The following is a 19,854-nucleotide window of genomic DNA, read 5'->3' as shown; positions in this document are numbered from 1 at the left end:
TCTCACTCTGCAACAGCAATTAGAGTAGCAACTAGCAGCGACTGGACACTCGGTAGCTATTCATATTTCCAGAGGGCTTCCTGTGGGCCAAGCACTCTGCTTTACAGAAAACCAAAGCACTGGAGTGACTACTGGGATTTACTGCACATCTCTCCCGTCAATCCGTGGAGTTTGGGCAAGATCTTAACCACTCTGAGCTTCAGTTTCCTCCTTGGGATGGAAGTGGAAGACTCTGCCTTACAGAGTTATGTGCGATTACATATACCATGAATGGAATAGAGCTGAGTGGTGGAGGTACTCTGACATGCAAGATGACAGGTTCACTCCCCAGCAACCTCACCATATAATTCTAGAAGAGTGTAAGCCTTGTGAGAGCATAAACTCTGCCTCACTCCCTGCTGCATCTATAGCACTGGGGCTCACCAGTAAACACTTAGTGGTTAAGTGGATAATATATATGAAAGCACTTCATGCAGGTAAAACACCTGAGATTTTATATTGTTATTTACCACATTAATTATCTCCTGAAACTTATTTCACCCATAGCCCTAATATTTATTTCTCATAGTTGTTGGGGAAATGATTTATTTACTCCCAAGAGAAAATGATTTCAAGTGGACGACAGCCTGAAGTAAAACAGGGCCTGCTTTAGCACTGTACCAACATCACAAAGCTTTTTCTGTACCATGCGTGGCTGGGGTGAAGGGGTGAGGGAGTAAAGCATGCAGCACATGCAGGAACAGCAAACCCGTCTAGCCACACTGGGCAGGGCTGGTGACTGGTCCTGAAGAATCCCAAAGCCTTAGATCTGTTATCCACATAAACATAGGTGACCACTGGGAAGAAACTTGAACAATTTGCACAGAGAGTGACAGACAAAGGCAGGCCTGCACCTAGCAAAGTGTTTTCACTTCCAGGCGGTGCTGTTTTTATTTAGCCTGGACTCCCCATTTGTGCTGTGGCTCAGTTCACCTGAGAATTCTGGCATAGGGAGGGATGGTGGACGCAGGCCAGCTGTCTCTATGTGAAACAGAGGAGCTGGAGCCGTGACCAGACCTCAGGCTAAGAGAAGGGTCAGAACACCCCTTTTCTGTTAACCCCCGAGAGGGCAAAGAACGTGTGCAGTTTGAATTGCATGAGCTGGCCCTCTTCTTCCACCATGGCAGAGGGGGTCTGGCAGGACAACATGATGGAGGGGAATGAGCTGGCAGGGCTCTGCCTCGGGCTAGGAGCCCAGCTGTCTAAAAAATAAATAAGTAAAAAAAGCCCAAATATGCTTGAGATAAGGACCTTCCTCCCAATCAAAGCTCTGGCTATCTCACCCACAGCGATGCCTGCAAGTTCAGTTAATTGGCAGTTTTCACTTAATTTCATCACTGCCCTGGGGCCTCCCCATCCCCAAATTACCTGGAACAAATCTGAAAGGTCTGAAGCTCTCCCAGAGCCAGAGGGATATTGCACTGTGACAAGCACATGACTCAGGCTGAGGGTTAAATATAGGAGAGGGAGGCAGGTGTTTTAAGCCTCATAGATGTGTAGTAATTGTGTGGACATTGACTGAGAATGCTGCTGCTCTTCACAAAAACTTGTCCTTCAAGTAGTAATTACTGTGCAGAAACTGCCAGCCGTTCACATCTCGAATGCTTCAAACTGTCCACTGCAGCTCAGCCTCAAGAGGTTCTGATGCTTGAAGAAGACAGATGTTGGGCTTGGAGACCCACTTTTCACTAAATGAGGCCACAGGCAATGGGTTGAGAAGTTTGGCTTCTTCTAGTCCTGACTCTGCCTTAACCAGTGGCACAAATGTAGTCACTTCACTTCTCTAGTTTCTCCCACCCCCATACCCTCACCCCTGGTAAAATAAGAATAATTACAACCAGAACAGAATAACCTTGTTCTAGGTAAAGCATTATTTTGAGGTGTTAAAAAAGCAATATATGTAAAAGTTTTTGAAAAATACATAAATATAATCCTACCAGTGGCAGAAAGAATAATGCTTCCTAAAGATGCTCGTGTACTAAGCCCTAGAACATTGAATATGTTAAATTACCTGCCAAGGGGGAATTAAGGTTGCAGGTGGAATTAAGATTCAGTAATCAGCTGACTTTAAAATAAGGAGATTATCCTGGATTATCTGGGTGGGCCCAATGAAACCATAAGCAGGCAGAAAAATCAGTGTTAGTATGATGTGCAGTCCAAGAAAAACTCAACTGGCTATTGCTAAGTTTGAAAACGCAGTGGGCCATATACCAAGAAGGGTGGGCAGCCTCTAAAAGTTGGAAAAGGCAAAGAAATGGATTTTCCCCGGCAGCCTCTAGAAGGAACCTTGATTTTAACCCAGTGAGACCCATTTTGGACTTCAGACCTCCAGAACTATAAGGTGATAAATTTGTACCATTTTAAGCCACCAAGGTTGTGATAATTTGTTACATCTGTGTTTAGGAAACTTCAACACTACCCGAGATTGTATCACCATCGCCACTGTTGACTTTGTCACCCTTGACATCATCATCCTCTTTGATGGAGGCATCATTACCATCTTCAAGGTTTTATTCAAACGTTAGCTTGGGAATGAGATTTCTAGCTCTGTATCATTTTGCCATAATTTGCAGAAAACCCAACCAGGTGGCTTCTCTTGGAGTGGGCCACAAGTGGGGGTTTTTATCTTTAAGAATGTTATCAATATTGTTTCTAATGTAAACACTGATAGTATTATTCACATTATTTATTTATTTCATAAAGCCTTTGTTCCTAATACAAAGGACACGTCAGAGGAAATTGATTTGAGCATATTATTCTTTTAGAGTTTATTTGGAATATCCTGAACATAGCTAAAGATCTAAGCACCAATCTTGGCTCTACCAATTATAAGCTGTATAATTTATAGCATGTCATTTCACTTTTTTGGCCTTGGTCTCTCTCTCCTGTAAAGTAGTTTGGCAGTCAAAACTAGACTAGTCTTTCTTAGGTCCCTTCCAGTTTTAGGATGTTGAGTTTAATTTCTCTATTTTATATAATGTGAAACCAAGTCCTAAAAGAAGTTTCGTGTCTAAGTTCTAGCAATTTAGACTTTTTAGGGATAAGCTTTTAAAATTATAGTATACATACAGAAATGTGCACAATTTATAAATATAGAGCTTGATATATTTTTACAAAATAAACACATCCATATAAGTACCACCTAAATAAGGATATAGAATATTACAGCACCCAGAAGCCTGCTCTATGCCTTTCTGGTCATTCCCCACAAAAGGTAACCATTATTCTGACTTCTACCATCTTATATTAATTGTTCGTGTTTTTGAACTTCACAGTGGCAACCTTAAACAAATAGACAAACAAATCTCTTCAGTAAAGTGGGTTAATTCAGGAACAACAAAGAATTCCAACTCAGAACATCTGGTCTAATGGCAAAACAAGGGCAAGTCCAGAGGAACAACCGAGAGGAGCGCAGCCTTTTATGAACTCAGGAGGAGCTGTTGTAAATGAACCGTCCATTGGGGAAAGTGTAGGTTCAAAGTACAGTGACTTTTCATTGGCTGAGTTCTGGCAGTTCCCCATTGGCTGAACAGTTACTGGGGCGGGGGATTTTTCTTCTGCCTGCGGAGGTGGTAATGTAGTATCACTTCCTTCGGGAGATGCAAGTTACATCTCTTCCTGTTGGGGTCAGTAGTGTGCCAGTGAGTGAATGTGCCGTGAGCGTTCCCTCTTTCTAGGCCTCGGACTCCCTTTTAAATGAGGTTTCTATTTATTTCCACAATAGTAACTAATTACATTATTTGTAGTTCTTTGCACTTGGCTTCTTTCTTGTAACATGTTTGTGGCATTCTCCCATGTTGTTGTCTGTAGCTATAATTCATTACTCTTTGTTGCCATGCAGTATTTCACTTTTTAAGGCTATTCAATATGCTAGGACTATACAGTACCATATGTATCTATTTATTCTATTGTTGATGAAAATTTGGGCTATTTCTATTTGGAAACCTATAAGTCACTTAGATTTTGCTTCTCAAATCAATCTTTGTAAAATATATAGCATTTTTCTACTTAATTGAACTTTGTATTCCTAGCTTATTTATTTCGAACATACATAATTTACATTTTCCGTCCAGCAGGAGGAAGTCTAAGAGACAAAGTGACTAGGGCCAGAGCACACTGACTCCTCTGGATAATGTGCCTTACCTGTGTGAAAAGGGACTTTACAGATTCACTGTTTCTGTGTAAAAACCTCTAATAATGCTGGCACTGGATGGTTTGTATGTACAACTTCCAAGACTGTTAACAGGAAGGTTGTCTGAACCTGCCACTACCCCAACCCTGCGGAAGAATCTTAGACCCTGGCTTTGATGATATATTCAGTTTTGTTTTCAAGTAACAGAAACCAAAGTTTGAGAAAGGAAAGGCAGGCTGTATTATACAGTGGGAAGGGCGTCTTACTGCATGGACGGGAACAGCATCAACAGGTAAGTCATCACAGGATGCCCCTCCCCCATCCCTGGTTATGTTTTCACTGCTCAATCCACATGGCGAGGAAGCCTCTCAATTTTATATCCCGACTCTCCCTTGGCATTCAGTCCCAGTTTGGCCTGCCCAAGACCTGACTCAAATCAAACATGAAATCATGGTTTCTAGAAGCCCCAGTTTTCTGGAAGGGGTGGGGTGGTGGGCTGGCAGGGAATGGCTCATAGAGAAAGGAGTGCAGTTAGTTAAGGTTTGGGAAAACACCCTTAAAGGTGCTCACAACAGACAGAAAACTTTGGAGAGGGGTAGTCTGTGATAATTATTTAAGATCTACAAAGCAGCTCATGAAATATGAGTCAGGCTTTATGACTGAAACTTGTCATGTTAGAGAGGACTTTATTCATGACAAGCATTAGTTTGCAATTTTTATCCTGTGGTATAATAGAAAGAGCAGCTTTTGAAATCAGATAGGTCTAGCTCTCAAGCCACATTCCACCATTGGACAAGTATCTAACCTCTCATCTCCCTCATCTGTAAAATGGGAATAATAATAGTGTCCACCTCATAAAGTTGCACTGAAAATTAAAGAGAGATGTATAAATATTTAGGTACTACCTGGTACATAATTTTTTCCCTGCTCTTTCCAGTCTTAAAGGTGAGGTGCTACCCTGATTGGTGTGGCTCAGGTTGGTTAGAACATCATCTTGTACACCAAAATTCTGTGGGTTTGGACTCTTTGTCAGGGCATATACTTAGTCGGGGCACATATGGGAAGCAATGGGGCAATGTTTTTCCCTTACCATCAATGTCTCTCTCTCTCCCTTCCTTTCTCTCTAAAATCAATGAACATATTCTTGGGTTAGGATTAAAAAACAAAAGGTGAGATGACATGGTAGGTTAGAGGCAGGGTAGGGATTGGTGGGAACACGCAGAGATTGGACTAGAATCAGAAGCCTTGCAATCTGGTACTGATATCTTTAACTGTGGGTTCTTAGGCAAGTCACTAAAATTCACCGTCTCAGTTTCCTGACAAACAAAAAAGCAGGGTTGGCACAGGTCTGTATCAGTAGGGTTATAACTGCTTCTTAGAAGTACAAGGGTTCCCACAAGTGTTAGGGTTTGCTGTGCGTGGGGAGGGTGAATAGCAAGGGAATGCAATTTAATAGAATTCTCTACCTCCCCCTTCTTCTTTTATCTGTTTTATAAATTGAGGTTTTGCAGCAGATTTGTTTTTTTGGGGGGAAAAGTATGCTGCTTAAAAATTAAAAAAGCATCTTGAAAAACACCAGATGACATGCTTCTCTCAAGTCTTTCTGCTCTAAAACATGAGCCTCTGCTAAATGCCTTCCATTGTTGCAGCCCGAGCTACCTCCAGAGCCAGAAGCAGCCCTGGACCATTTTCAGCAAACCATTAAATCGTCTGTCTTGGGACAGCAGGAAAAACCAAACTCCACAAAGGCCCATGGCTAAAACAGAGCGAGACTCATCCAACTTGTCCAGAAAACAAACCAAACACACCCTCTCAAAATGCATTATAATAAAATATAGGAAATGTCAGCAGGGCCATAAAGATGTCTCTTTCAAAGTGGATGAACAACCTGTGTTTTGCTTTGATTATGGCTTATGATTCCCAGAAAACAGAGGACAGCCCAGGAGCACAAAGTGGTCCTATATGGTCACCCTTATCAAAACAGTTGGCCCTGCGTGACAACTGTGAAAACATCTGTGTCCTTCATAGGCCCACCACTGATAGACATGTCTAAATAGGGGATATTCACAGGGGGACAATGGGACCGCTTGTATGTTTTACACTATATACTGACGCAGGTAGGAAGCAGGATGAAAAGGAGATTATTCTCATGATAAGAAATTCACTCTTATAGCAACAACCACATAAGGAAAAGAAAGTCCCCATTCTTTCTGTAATGAAGACTTACAAACAGATGATTTATATATTGAAATCAGATATATCAAAGGGCGCCTTAAAGATCTAGTCTAGTAGTTTTCAAACTCTGTTGGAATAGATTTTCTAGCAGAAGTTCAAAAATGTGACAAAGTTAAAAGGAGTTTAACAAGAACATTCATTCTGGTCGAAGCAGGGAAGGGCAGATTAGCCTTGTCATTCCGTATGACCTCCACCTTCTCTATCACAACGTTCTCCTTGGGGCAGATGCCAGTGCACCTCGAGGAACATTTGAGGGTTCCCCAAAAACAGTTTGAAAATCACTACTTGTCCAAACTTCCCTATTTACCAGTGATAAAACTGGCACAGAGAGAGGCCAAAAGATTTGCCCAGAATTCATGGCACAATAAAAGGGAAGACCAGGGCTAAAGCCGGGCTTCCTGATGACCAGCCCAGAGTTCTTATAATGCTACATGGAGCCATTTTGAGAAGATGAAACCACCTGCAATTCACCTCCTAGAAGTCACATAATCAGATACAAACTGTTCAAAGCCTTTGCTTGCCTAAAGGATATTTGGAGGGATGAAAGTAGGGAAGGAGAGAAGAAAGGAAGAAAGCATTTTTATTAAAAGCATGAGCCACCACCTCACTCTCCAGAGTCATACTCAAGTCTGTATAATAAGTGATTTGAAAGAGGAAAACATGATATCATAATGATTATTTGTTTACTAAATTCACAGACTTCAATGACTCCTGGAGGAAGTAAGTGGTGCAAGGCTCCATCCATCTATTAACTCATCCATCCGACTAGTAGGCTCTGTTCAAAGACATCATTTGCTGCTGGGATATGGGGATGAATGACCCCAGACTTCAAGAAACTCAGTCTTAATGAGAAAAGACAGGCTTGATGGTAAATCTTATGGGAATGTTAATACATGGGAAAGAGAAACACTGAGAAGAAAGAGAAGGGCAAGTGGGGGGAGGGGGAGAAGAAGAGGAGAAAATATTATGGTCAGTGACTGGGATCAAGAGGAAGAACATCAGATAGGCACTGTGTGGGGGAAGGTGGTAGATGAAAGAGTATTTCCATGGTCCCACTGGCCCAGAAGGGGACATGTGCACTGGAATATCAAAGACCAGGCTAGCAACCAGAAGGCTGAGAGGATGATCTTTGGGATCCCAGGACACAAAAGGATCAAAGTTTGTTATTTCCTTTCTCCACAGCAGTGATCTCACCTATTAATGTAATTACAAACTGCTAATTTTAATAAGTTAAAAAGAGTTTACTGAGCTCTCATAGTCTCTCATGCTAGTACTGTGGTTTCTGGTCAGCTGTTTCGGTGTGTTACTATGGAGGCTGAAATAAGCCCGTTTCTGGTTTTGCTTTGTGTCCGGCCTGATCTGCACTTAGATGCACTGGGCCTTTTGCCAACTTAGACAACGACGCTGAAGGGTCCTTGGCTGGGGTATGGAGGAGGCACCGCCAGCTAATTTTAATAACTTTTTAAAAAGCATTTATGGGTCAGAAGCTGCAGTTCTGTATGTGTGGAAGTGAACTGCATGTTGCAATGTATTAGCGGTTAAGATGCGGGCTTCAGGTCCAGGCAGACTGCTATCGGGATCCTAACTGCCCCTAACCATCTGTAGGACCTTTGGATAAGTATTTAACTTCTCAAAGTCTCAAATGGGGATGATAACAAATGTATCAAATCATTAGGTCTGCTTTTCATATTACTTGAATTAATACACAGAAATGGCCATTACAACAATAGGCCCACATACGTGTGGGAAGTTAATGTTAGAGCCCCTGGGGAGAACTGAGTTCTCTAGGTTGTGAAATCGGAAAAGCTTTATTGAAGTTGGTGGGCTAAATTGCAGCCCTCCTCCCACCTTCTCACCTTTTTCTAGGCCTGGAGTAAGACTTCACATTGATTTTCACTGAGGAAAACCATCCCAGCAGCTTGCTTCTCACCAGAACAACATTTTTTTCTTTCTTCCTCTGTGTAATCAAGTGCAAACAAAATCCAGATTCTAGTCTGTAACAATGGCCACATGGGGTAGGAACTGATTTCCTCTTGGAAAACACTTAATTCTAGAACAACGAGCTTTGGGGTCATTTCCTTGTATTCTGATGACATCACATCCCGACTTGTTTATTTGTTCATCTTTAATTATTGCTTTATGTCCATTCATTAACAGTTGAAGGTACTTCTGCACTGACCAAACAGCATCAAAGAGCTTTTACTGAGGCTGCTGAGGGTTCATGAGCTATCTGACATAATTAATGTCTCAGTGAATCAGCTAAAGTTCATCCAAATGTGAATTTTGAGATCCTCTGCTCCTTTTAACAGATACCTCTCCTTTTGTGAGCATGATTATGTCCCGTCCCCCCCGCCCCCCCCCCGCGCCCCCCCCCCCCCCCCCCCCCCCCCCCCGCAAAGGCCTGTTCCAGGAGCCACTGTGGGTGTTCCTTGAATGGGAAATGAGACACCCTGCACTTGGATAAATGCAATTGGTCTGGACGTCGAGATCACAACAAGCACTTTCTGTTCAATGTGCAGAAGAGTTGTTAGAGTTGTTACACTTCTCTTGTCCACAGTGAATATCAAATATTTTCCTGCCTCCAAAAACACTAAGTTGTGGCCAGATTTTCACATATTCTTTCCTCATTTATGACAAATGTAGAAGTGTACCCTAATTATTATTAACATATTTAAAGAAGATGAAAGATAAGTTCAATAATGTACATTCCAGCTTGTTTACTCTCTGGTTAATGTCCTGCAACAGAGCCCATCCACACCGATACTTCTTAACCTGCTGTTTTGATCATTTAGTTGCTATTCTCAAGGCCAGTTGAAACGGTGACCACTATCCAGGGAAGTAAAAGAGTGAAACAAAGGTAAAATGCACCATAATTTTTTTCTGCCATAATTTCTTACTACTTTTGGAGTAATCTGAAAAATTTCAATAATAGTATTTAGTCACAGTGAAAATATATTTTAAAAACATACCAAAAAAAGTTCTAGAAAACCTGTGTCCGGGGTAAACTACATTTGTCATATTTAAGCCCTGACCTTTCGGTTCTGCAGAAAACATTGCAGAGATAGGTTCTCCCACAAGATGTATATTCCGCAGTCTATATCTTTTCAAAGATTTCAAACTAGCCCTTACTGTCTTAAAAGTATCCTGTTTTTGCATGAGAATTCTCCTTATTTCATTTAATGTAAAGCTTGCTTGAATGATTTTTCTAATTATCAGGTTAGTAAGGAATTAATTTCTCCAGGCCTGATCTTTCAATCATTTGTATCATTCAGGACTCTTGGTTGAAAATGACAGAATCCCAATCTGATCTACCTCCATCAATAGAGGAATATTTATTGACTCACTAGCCAATACCCGGGAAGAGTGGGGCTGGAGTTGGCTCAGGGAAGATTGTATCCAAGAATCAGATAATCCTATCTTTCTCTCATCTTAACTCTTGGTTTTATGGCCACAGGCAGTTCCAGATTTATATTGCAACTGCATGTCTAGAAACACAAGAGAGCATTTTTGTCAGATCCATATTAGAAAAATTTGTGGAGGGATTAGGATTGGCCTGGCTTCTGTCATCTGCCCATTGCTGGACAAGTCTCCGTGGTCCGAGTGTGAAGCACGCTGGTTGACACTCCCATAAGACTCACACAGTTAGCAAGAAGAGAAATCTCTCCTTCAAATTAAGAGGAGCTATCATGGACACCCAAAACCCACGTGCCCATGGTCTCTTTATGAGAAGGTGTGATACTAATAGATCTCTCCTTTCTGGATCATTCCTTATATTACCTCATGCTCAATAATATTGGGAAGTGATAACTGCTGTCATATTCTTTTGATTAAGGACAGTGAATTGAATTGCCTATATGAAAAAGACTGTGGATTTTCAATTTGGCATACAAATTTTCAATTATGTTATCTCAAAACCACAGCTGGCAAAACTGCAGCTTGGCAAGGTATTGCTCTTCCACAAGCCTCAATGAAAGCAGTAGCCTTCCATTAAACAAACACAAGCATTTACAGGAGACCCAGTCTACTGGCCTGCTGCTCTCTGATGGTACTTACCAGCTGAGTCATCATCCACATGCAGAAACCAAACAAAACCTAGTTACACATGTAACTCATTTGTTATCCAAATCTTCACATTTAGAAATTACTACTAGTTACTTGTTGACAGACTGATTGATAAAAGTTCCAAAAGGATTAGGATTCATTTCCTTTTCTTTTTTCTCTCTCTTTTTTTAAAATTTATTTTCATTTTAACAAACTCTGTCATTGCTGCAGGGCTCTCCTCATTCCAGTTTTGCGTCTTTGTGTCCAGACCCTGGAAACTGCAGGCAGTTTCAGCGAGCGCTGCTTTACATCAACATTGCCGCTTATCACAAGACAATAATAAATACATTTCTGTGTAGATCGAAGAATGTAAATGAAGATTAAGCCCACATTACTTAAAGTGGAAACTATGCTGTCAGAACTGAAATATAAGTCAGCCTCTTCCTAGTTTCCAGGACCCCTGTTTTCCAGTGCTGGCTTTGGCTCGCTGTCTTTATCAGAATGGAAGCCAACTGCTAATGTACTATGGTGGTTCAGACCCCAAACCACTGTGCAAATACTAACGCTTTTAATCAGCAGTTATCATAGGTAAGTGTGAATTTACCATCTTCATTCTCTGGCTTGTTACTGTTCAAGAAACACAGGGATTCCTTTGCAAATTGCTCTATTGAAAAAAGGTGCTGTTATGGACTGTATATTTGTGTCCATCCAAAATTCAATAGGTTGAACCCCTAACCGCCAATGGCATGGTGTTAGGAGATGGCACTTTGAGGAGGTAATGAGGGCTAGATTCAGTCAAGAGGGATAGTATTTTTTTAAAGTTTTATTTTAATCATTGTTCAAGTACAGTTTTCTCCCATTTACTCCCGTTCCAGCCCACCCACCCAACCCTCCCCACTTCCCTCCCGTTACCACCCTCCCCGTAGGTTTTGTCCATGTGTCCTTTAAATTTGTTCCTGTAAACCCTTCCCATTCTCCCCTGAAATTCAAGAGGGATAGTATTAATGACCTTTTAAAAAGGAGGAGCCATGGGATCCCTCCTTTGGGTGTGTGTGTCAAGAAGACCGTGTGAGGTCTATAACCCTGCTGGCACTCTAATCTTGAACTTCCCGTCTCCAGATGGTGAGAAATTTCTGGTGTGTAGGTCACCCACTCTGCAGCAATCTTCTATGGCCCCTGGCCTAGGACTGATGCCATTGTAAGTGGTCAACAAAATGGAGCACGGGGCAGGGGGCCAAGACACAAAATGATCTTTATCATGAAGCTCTGAATGATTGGATGGGTCAATGACTGGTGGATTTAAAGAGAGCCGCATTGTTGAATTCACCTTATTTATCATGCATACCACATAAGGTCTTCTGATGTTCTGTATGTGTTTCAGGTGGGCAAATATTCCCTGACCACTCAGGCTCAAGTATATGATGTAAAGAAGTTAGACTTTTGAGTCAGACCAATAACAGAATCTCACTACTGCTTCTTATTGGCTGTGAGAACTCAAGCAAATTTCTTAGCCTCCGTAAGCCACAAGTTCACCAACTATAAAATGGAACTAACAGTTGGGTTGTTTCAGTATTCATGAGACAATATAAGTATAAGATTTAGCAAATGCTTAAGAACTGAACCTGCAATTGTTCAGTCCTAAATAAAGCCTAAATTATCTTAAGATGAGAGCAATAAGAATTTTCTGCAGCAGAGAAAAAGCCAGATGCACTTTACCTAGTGGGCTGTGCTGCATGGTACAAGAAAAAGAGAAGCCTTAGCTAATGGGCCTGCCCTCACAGGGCTTGTCTCATAGTTTGGGGAGCCAAAGGGAACACAGGCATGAAATAACAACAGAACGACACTCAACAGCAAAATAAAATAGCATATTACAGATGCCAACTGTGCATGTAAACCTAGTTTGGAAGAGAGGGGGGCACTGAAAATTAGGGTAACACCCACTGCACTATAGACCCTGCCATGGCAGAGGGGCTGTCAGTTTTGTCTCTTGCTTTGTCTCCAGCATCTGGACCAGTGCTTGGCTTTCAGTGGGTGGTCAGTACATATCTACTAAGAGAACAGGTGAACGAATTGTAAGAAAGCTAGTGGGAAAGCACTGAACTTGGAATATGAGGACCTGCATTTGGATACCTGCAATTGTTAACACTGGATAACTTCCTTAACCTCTTGGAACCTCAGTTGCCTTACCTGTATAATGGCTATATCATTCCTGTCCACTACATGGGGTTGTCATATAAATAAATAATGTATTTTCTGTGAAGGGCACCAATCCACTGCAGGTACTTGAAAACTAGCAGTAAAAAATGTAGTTCTAAGAAATATTGGAATCTTAAGGATGGGTACACATTCGGACAAATGGAAAGAAGCAATTTTAATGCTGCATTTACCCATACGCCCCTTAACTGGGGTGACCATGGAGTAACAGGGTGAAAGGCTAGTTTTCTTTCCCGCCATGGTAACCAATGGCACATGCTCCATTGCTGTTAACAAGATCAATAAACTTGCCATATTCAGAAATCGACAATTAACCCCTTTTACAACACTTAAAGTTACAGGCCTCTCTATTTTATATGGCTGAACAGGCTGCTGAGCACATGGTTTCTATTATTGCCCTTCCCCCTTAAAAAAAACCCTACTAGTAATAATTTAACACCTTATAGAACTGGTCCCTCTCTTAATGATTTTGCAGGGAAGCTCTGTGCACTGCAGCTGTCTCTGCAAGGGCCACCTCCAGGTCCATGCTGCTTGGGGAAACCATATTATCTTTAGTCCTGCTTACCTTTCTAAATGTTTTATGGTTTACAGCTGTGGTGAAAAGCATTTTGGGGTCGGCAGAGATTTATTCCTCTTTTTAATGTTTTTACTAGGCTGAATAAACACATTCTCAAGGAACGAAACCTCTGGCCATGCTGGGAACATGGAGACCTGGGCTCCGCTCGGTGATGGCCACTCTTCAGTGACTGACTCTTGCTTGTAACAACGAAGGCCATTGTCAGCTCCGAGTGGAACCTGGTCAGGACCCTTCGGTGGGTTCCACAGCACCCACCCCACAAGCCTCTCTGACACAACCCTGCCTTGAAATTGCTTTCCTCTTTGTGGGGATCCCATTAACACCTGTAGGAAAACGCTGTGTTTTAAGGGCTCTGGAGAGTCTGCAAGGTTGAGAATGCATAATTGATAGCACTTCTTTGGTGTTTTTATATCTAGCACTTGCTCATTTAAATATTTTTGGTAAATGAGTTTAGATAAAGCAAGTCTTTCTCCCAAATGCAAATGAGCCCTTAATTTTTATGAGGTTTGTAAAACTTCAGCAAAGCAATTTCTTAAAAAGGAAAAAAATTATTTCCTTAAGCTTGCTCATTCCGTTGATTTTGGCTAAGACTGCTCATAGAATTACCAGTATGCTATGAGAAAGATTATTCATATAGTGATTTGGAACTGGGTGGAATCAGAAAAGGGTTATAAATCTCTTCACATGACATTTCTGCAAACTTTGCCAGCCTTGGAATAAAATAGGCTTGGAAGCCAACGGGCAGCACCTGCACAGCCTACCACAAGGCAAAAGCTGGCCTATCATCCGACCTTCTCAAGGTGTCTCCAAGTTATGCTTCAAAGTCAGAGAAATAAAGGGCTTTGTCTTATTGTAGGATGTTAGTGGTAACTTGCAAGCATAAGTCATACTTGCAGGCATATCAGCTGGCAGCTTTGGAGAAACTGACATGCCTGGCTCATTTCTTTGCATTTCTTAAGAACAGTGCAACGGTCTCTCTGTGAACTGCCTCTTACAGCCACATCTGGCTAATGCTCATGAGAGCTGCTGTGGCGGGTTCTGCTCTGCTCTGAATGTACAGTCACATTCCTAAGACATTATAAGTTTGCATATATTATGATATTGAAACAATTATTTCAGTAGGTAAAATACTTGGGAGCTAGGTACTTCGTGCTTACTCTTTTTTTCTACAGAAATATCAATAATAAAGATTTTCTTTATAGCTATAAGAGTTGAGGGACCAGGATAGAGCTATAAAGCCTAAACACTGTGCAAATCCAGGCTTTTATTACATAGAGCATTGCTCAAGAATAACAACATTTCCTGTCTGATCATACCAGCTCTGACATGGAATATGGTGATTCTTAGTCATTCTTATCACATTTACTATCATTGCTGCAAGGTACAGTGTTGCCCAAACAAAGCAAATGCAACAGTCCCTTTTCTTTCTTTTTTTTTTTTTTAAAGATTTTTATTTATTTATTTTTAGAGAGAGAAGGGAGGGAGGGAGGGAGGAGGGGGGAGAGAGAGAGAGAGAGAGAGAGAGAGAGAGAGAGAGATCAATGTGTGGTTGCTGGGGGTCATGGCCTGCAACCCAGGAATGTACCCTGGCTGGGAATCGAACCTGGGACACTTTGGTTCCCAGCCCGCGCTCAATCCACTGAGCTAACCAGCCAGGAACAGTCCCTTTTCTATGAGTGTTGATATAATGACAATAGTAGACCTCATAATGCCAGTCTGTGTCTTTAAACACACAGGTTATCCCCAGTTAAAAAATGGGCAAAAGACCTGAACAGACACTTCTCCAAGGAGGACGTACAGAGGGCCCACAGACATATGAAAAGATGCTGAGCATCACTACCCATCAGAGAGATGCAAATTAAAACCACAATGACACACCACTTCACACTGGTCACAATGGCCATCAAAAACAAATCAACAAACAACTGCTTGAGAGGATGTGGAGAAAAAGGAACCCTACTGAACTTTTGGTAGGAATGCAGACTGGTGCAGCCACTGTGGAGAACAGTATGGAATTTCCTCACAAAACTGAAAATGAAATGTCTTTTGACCTGGCAATTCCACTGCTGGAATGATATCCTAAGAGCCCTGAAACACCAATCCAAAAGAACCTATGCACCCCAATGTTCATAGCAGCACAACTTACAATAGCTAAGTGCCCATCAGTAAATGAGTGGATCAAAAAACTATAGTACATTTACATGATGGAATACTATGCAGCAGAAAGAAAGAAGGAGCTCCTACCCTTTGCAACAGCATGGATGGAACTGGAGAGCATTATGCTAAGTGAAATAAGCCAGGAGGTGAAAGACAAATACCATATGATCTCACTTTTAAGTGGAATTAAAAAATAATCAACAAAACAAACAAGCAAGCAAAATATAACCAGAGACATTGAAATAAAGAACAAACTGACAGTAACCGGAAGGGAGGTGGGAGGGGATAATGAGGGGAAAGGAGGGAAGGGTTTCAGGAACTACTATAAAGGACACATGGACAAAACCAAGGGGGGTGGAATCAGGGGCAAGCGGTGGGGATGGCTGGGCTCAGTGGGGGGAGTGGTGGGAGGATAACGCAGACAACTGTACTTGAACAACAATAAAAAAAAAGTAAAAGACAAAAAACCCACGCAGGTTACACCTGATCTGGGAAAACTCAAACTGTAAGAGAGATGTCAGTATATATTTGTCCTTTCTTGTCAATTAGAGTCACAGTCCTTTGGACCAATACTTTTATAGAGACCCAATTTCATGCAATATAAAGCAAGGATTTCCTTCACCTTCTCATATTTCTTAAGCGATAACTTAGTTGTCCATACCAACTACTCCTGACCTCCCTTCTCTTTAAACATGTTTCCCAACACATTCCCTGAATTTCAGAGGCTATACTTGAAAGACATATTGAGTACAAAGTTCCTCATTCTCACCCATTACTCTCATCTGTCTCTCTGTTATTCCAGCCATGTTTTCTTTCTTCCCTCCCAGTCCCAGAAAAGAGGTTTCTCTCTTCCTCTTGAAATCTAACCCCTCAACCTGGTCTCGGTAGCTGTTCTCTTCCCACTGCCTTCAAAATTTTAATCCCATAATAGTCGTTTTTCTCTTTACCATCTTCAAAGCCTTCTTCCAGAAATGGTTACATCTTCCTGAATACACACACAGTCTTATTTCTCTTAGCTCAATTTCCCTGACACACAAATATAGTAAACATGGAGTCTACTATCATTACCTCCAAGAATTCCCCACTACGGTTCTCCTCAATTACTGTAAATATGTCAGCTATTCCCATTCTTTCTCTGCAGTGATCTCTCAATGGCCTAACATAATTTCAGTCCCTAAATGCAAGATTTTAGGTCCCACTAAGATTTTCCTCTGAGACATCCCATCTGTTTATCACTGGATCCTAAAAGGCTCATGCTCTTCTCCATGGTTTCTATGATCATATGCTTCCCTGGTTTTCCTTCTATTTTTCCAATAACTGCTCCTGTCCTCCACTGAATTCCCTTTCTCCTGTACCCCTTCCCAGTTGTAAGTGTCACTTAAGGCTTGAACATTGGCCCTCCACTCCTCCCCCAGTGATGCTTTTGGAAGGTCCCTGGAATTCAGTTATCCTTCAATCCCAACTGTCTTCAAGAACCCGTACTATTTTCTTTCCAACATAATTCCATTTGGCTGTGCAACCACCGCCTGTGTCAGTTCCGGTCCTCTGGAACTGGAAGCAGATACTCAGATGGAGTTAAAAGTGCAAAAAACTTAATATTTGCTCATGAAAAGGAGTAAAAGAGTAAGGCAAGCAGGGATAGGCTTTGAACTGAGGTGCAGGCCTGACAACTGAGGAGGCTAGGAAGGAGGATTGGGAAGAAAGAGCATCAGACCACAGTGCAGACAGTCTGGGCCAGCCCAGCGGAGAGGTCCCAGAGCATCAACTGTCCATTCGAGGAACACAGCATGGAATGGGAAGGTCCAGCTCTATTACCTGTCCTGAGTTTCATCATTGGTTGGTGGCTAGCTTCCTGGGGTCTTGGCTTGCATGCTCTGACAGGTGCCCCAGGTCTGCAGCTAGAAGCTGACAGCTAATTGCATTTCTTACAGTAGGCTCTCTCTTGAAAGGAAATCTCAAACATAATCCATACAAAACTAGGGTTAACTTTTCTTCCCTTCCTCTCCTGCCTCAAATTTGCTTCCCCTTTAAATTACCTCATTTCTCCCTTTGGTGTCAGCATTCTTCCATCTTCCAAGTTAAATAACTTCATGTAATCTTTGGCTTTTCCCAATACCCTTATCTCTTACATGCACTGTATAACTCTTAAGTTCATTCAGAATGCTTCTCCGCTTTATCACTCCCTCTCTCAGCACCACCATTCTAATCCATATAATTATCTCGCATTGTTTTCTGCCATAAGCTTATTCTCTTCCCTGGCTTGTCTTCCTCACTCATTCACTAAATGTTGGAGTTTCCCAGGATTCAACCCTTGACTCTTGTCTCACACTGCAGGCTCATCTCAGATGTCTTATCCATGAATTGACCTCTGCTGAAATCCCCATGACTCCAAAACTTTTATCTCCAGACTCATTTCTGTTCAGAGCTCTAATTCAAAGTTTCTTGAACTTGCATATTATATACTCTGCTTTTAAAGGGAAAAAATATTATATACTGTAGCATTAAATTATTTTTTAATGTTATAAACGCACTAACACAAAACCAAGAGACACTTTTGGTAAAAGTCTGGTTTCCTTCCAGACATTTTTCTATAGCTTTTACTCAGTTGACGCCACATCACGTGAGCACGTGCACACACGTGTCCTGTCTTGATTCTCATCCTTGACATCAGAGCACAAGCATTTCTGTAGCAATAAAACTCTTCATGAACATTATGTTTTTCACGGATACATAACATTTCATTCTGTGTGTCATAATCAATCTATTTTATAATGACATCTAATGGTAAATAACAAAGCAATATTTAACTGTACATAAGGTTTTATCAGAATTTAAGAGCATTTTCTCAGAATGGACTTCCAGAAATGGAAAGCTAGGTGTCTTCATTTCAGAGATGAGAAAACCTAGGTTCTAGGAGCTTAAATGATTTCCCTGAGGCCACCGGGCCTGCAAAAGGTAAAAGGTGAAAGGGAAATCTCAGTCCTGAGTTATTTTCATTGTGTCAGGATATGCATGCTGGGTCACCAAGGGATGGATGCTCTCCTAGGATTCTGAAGGGGACAGAAGATCTGGAAGGTACAAAGGGCTATTTTGTGCTCAATTTCCCTGAACACTTCAGCCTGATTTAGGATTCAGAGGTGCAGGTACATACAGCAGGAGTTGTACGGGGCCTCTCCAAGGGCCAAAAGAGCCAGAGTAACCCCTGGTCAGGTACTATTTTCACAGTGTGTTTGTGTGCTGAAGTCACGTCTGCATTAGCACCACTGTCTTGATCTTGTCCTGGCTTGAGGGGACTGCAGGGGTCCTTCAAGGCTGAGCTTTAACACCAGCCTTTTAAAGATGATACACGCTCTTACACAAAACTAGGCACCAAGCAGCTGTATTTGCAGCTTGCCCTTTACCAGGGCCATTGGCCCAGCACTAATGCAGTGAGGAGATACCTGATGCTCTGAAAGGCAGCACATTACTGATTTTATCCAGGGGGAGATGTCTCTTGCTTGGATTCCAGCCAAGAAGTGACGTTTTGAGCCGAAGGGCCCGAAGAAAGTGACAGGAAGGGTGTGCGGTTCTCAGAGACAGCATTCCACCATGCAACAACTCAAATTAGAAAACAAAAGCAGGCATCCAGGGTTTCACAGAATGTGTTGATAACAGCTGATTTAGAGGAAAGACTTAAAAATAGACCAGAACTTCTCAACATCAACACTACTGACATTTTCAGCTGGATAATTCTTCATTCTGGGGGGTCGTCCTGCGCACTATAGTGGTTCAGTGGCATCCTGCCCTTTACCCACCAGATGCCAGCAGTGCCCCTCTCCAGTGACAAACAACCAAAACAGTCTCCAGACATTGTCAAATGTCCTCTGAGGGTCAAAATCACCCCAGTTGAGAACCACTATAATAGATTAATAGTTCCCCAAAAAGAAAACAGCCAATCCCAATGCAGGGGGCAAGTGAAAAGAAAGTTATTCAATGTGAAAGATGTACAAAACATCTTGTGAGAAGAGGACTCCAAATCAGGTAAGAACAGAAGGTCCTCCTTTAGTCACCCCATCTCATGGTCTTCTCCAGGTCGGTCATGAATGGAATGAGCATGAAATAGAAGGAAACCCTCTCTGTAGTGAGCCTAGGTATCATATACACACCATGCTTGCTAACTAGGTGATATCCTGCATATAGTCCTCACGCTCGAGCATGGCTTCTGCCAAACTTAACAAAAATCCTCCCAGAATTAACAAAAATCCCAAATTGTTTCTACAGTCATTGATCTGCATAATCCTACTGAGCATCAGAGTCAGGGCTCCTGTGCTCAGAAAGCAGGACGACCTGAGACAATGCCCAGACCGGCTTTCCTCTGTTGTGATGCTCTACATGTTACGTATCCGTATAGTCTTAGTATTAACAGGAATCTTAGAAGCCATCTAATTAAGTTTACGAAATGTCCAGCACAAAATCCTTG

The 19,854-nt window shown here is 41.9% G+C and overlaps 1 protein-coding gene across 1 annotated transcript in view; it reads right to left on the bottom strand.

Moving 5' to 3' along the window:
• ROR1 (receptor tyrosine kinase like orphan receptor 1) overlaps positions 1-19,854 on the bottom strand; it is a 376,952-nt gene that overhangs the window by 80,198 nt on the left and 276,900 nt on the right. The window lies entirely within an intron of this gene.

Source organism: Phyllostomus discolor, chromosome 5 (assembly GCF_004126475.2).
Source record: "Phyllostomus discolor isolate MPI-MPIP mPhyDis1 chromosome 5, mPhyDis1.pri.v3, whole genome shotgun sequence".
Classification (NCBI taxonomy): Eukaryota; Metazoa; Chordata; class Mammalia; order Chiroptera; family Phyllostomidae; genus Phyllostomus; species Phyllostomus discolor.
The sequence above is the reverse complement of the archived record's forward strand: the minus strand, read 5'-3'. Positions and strand labels throughout refer to the sequence as shown.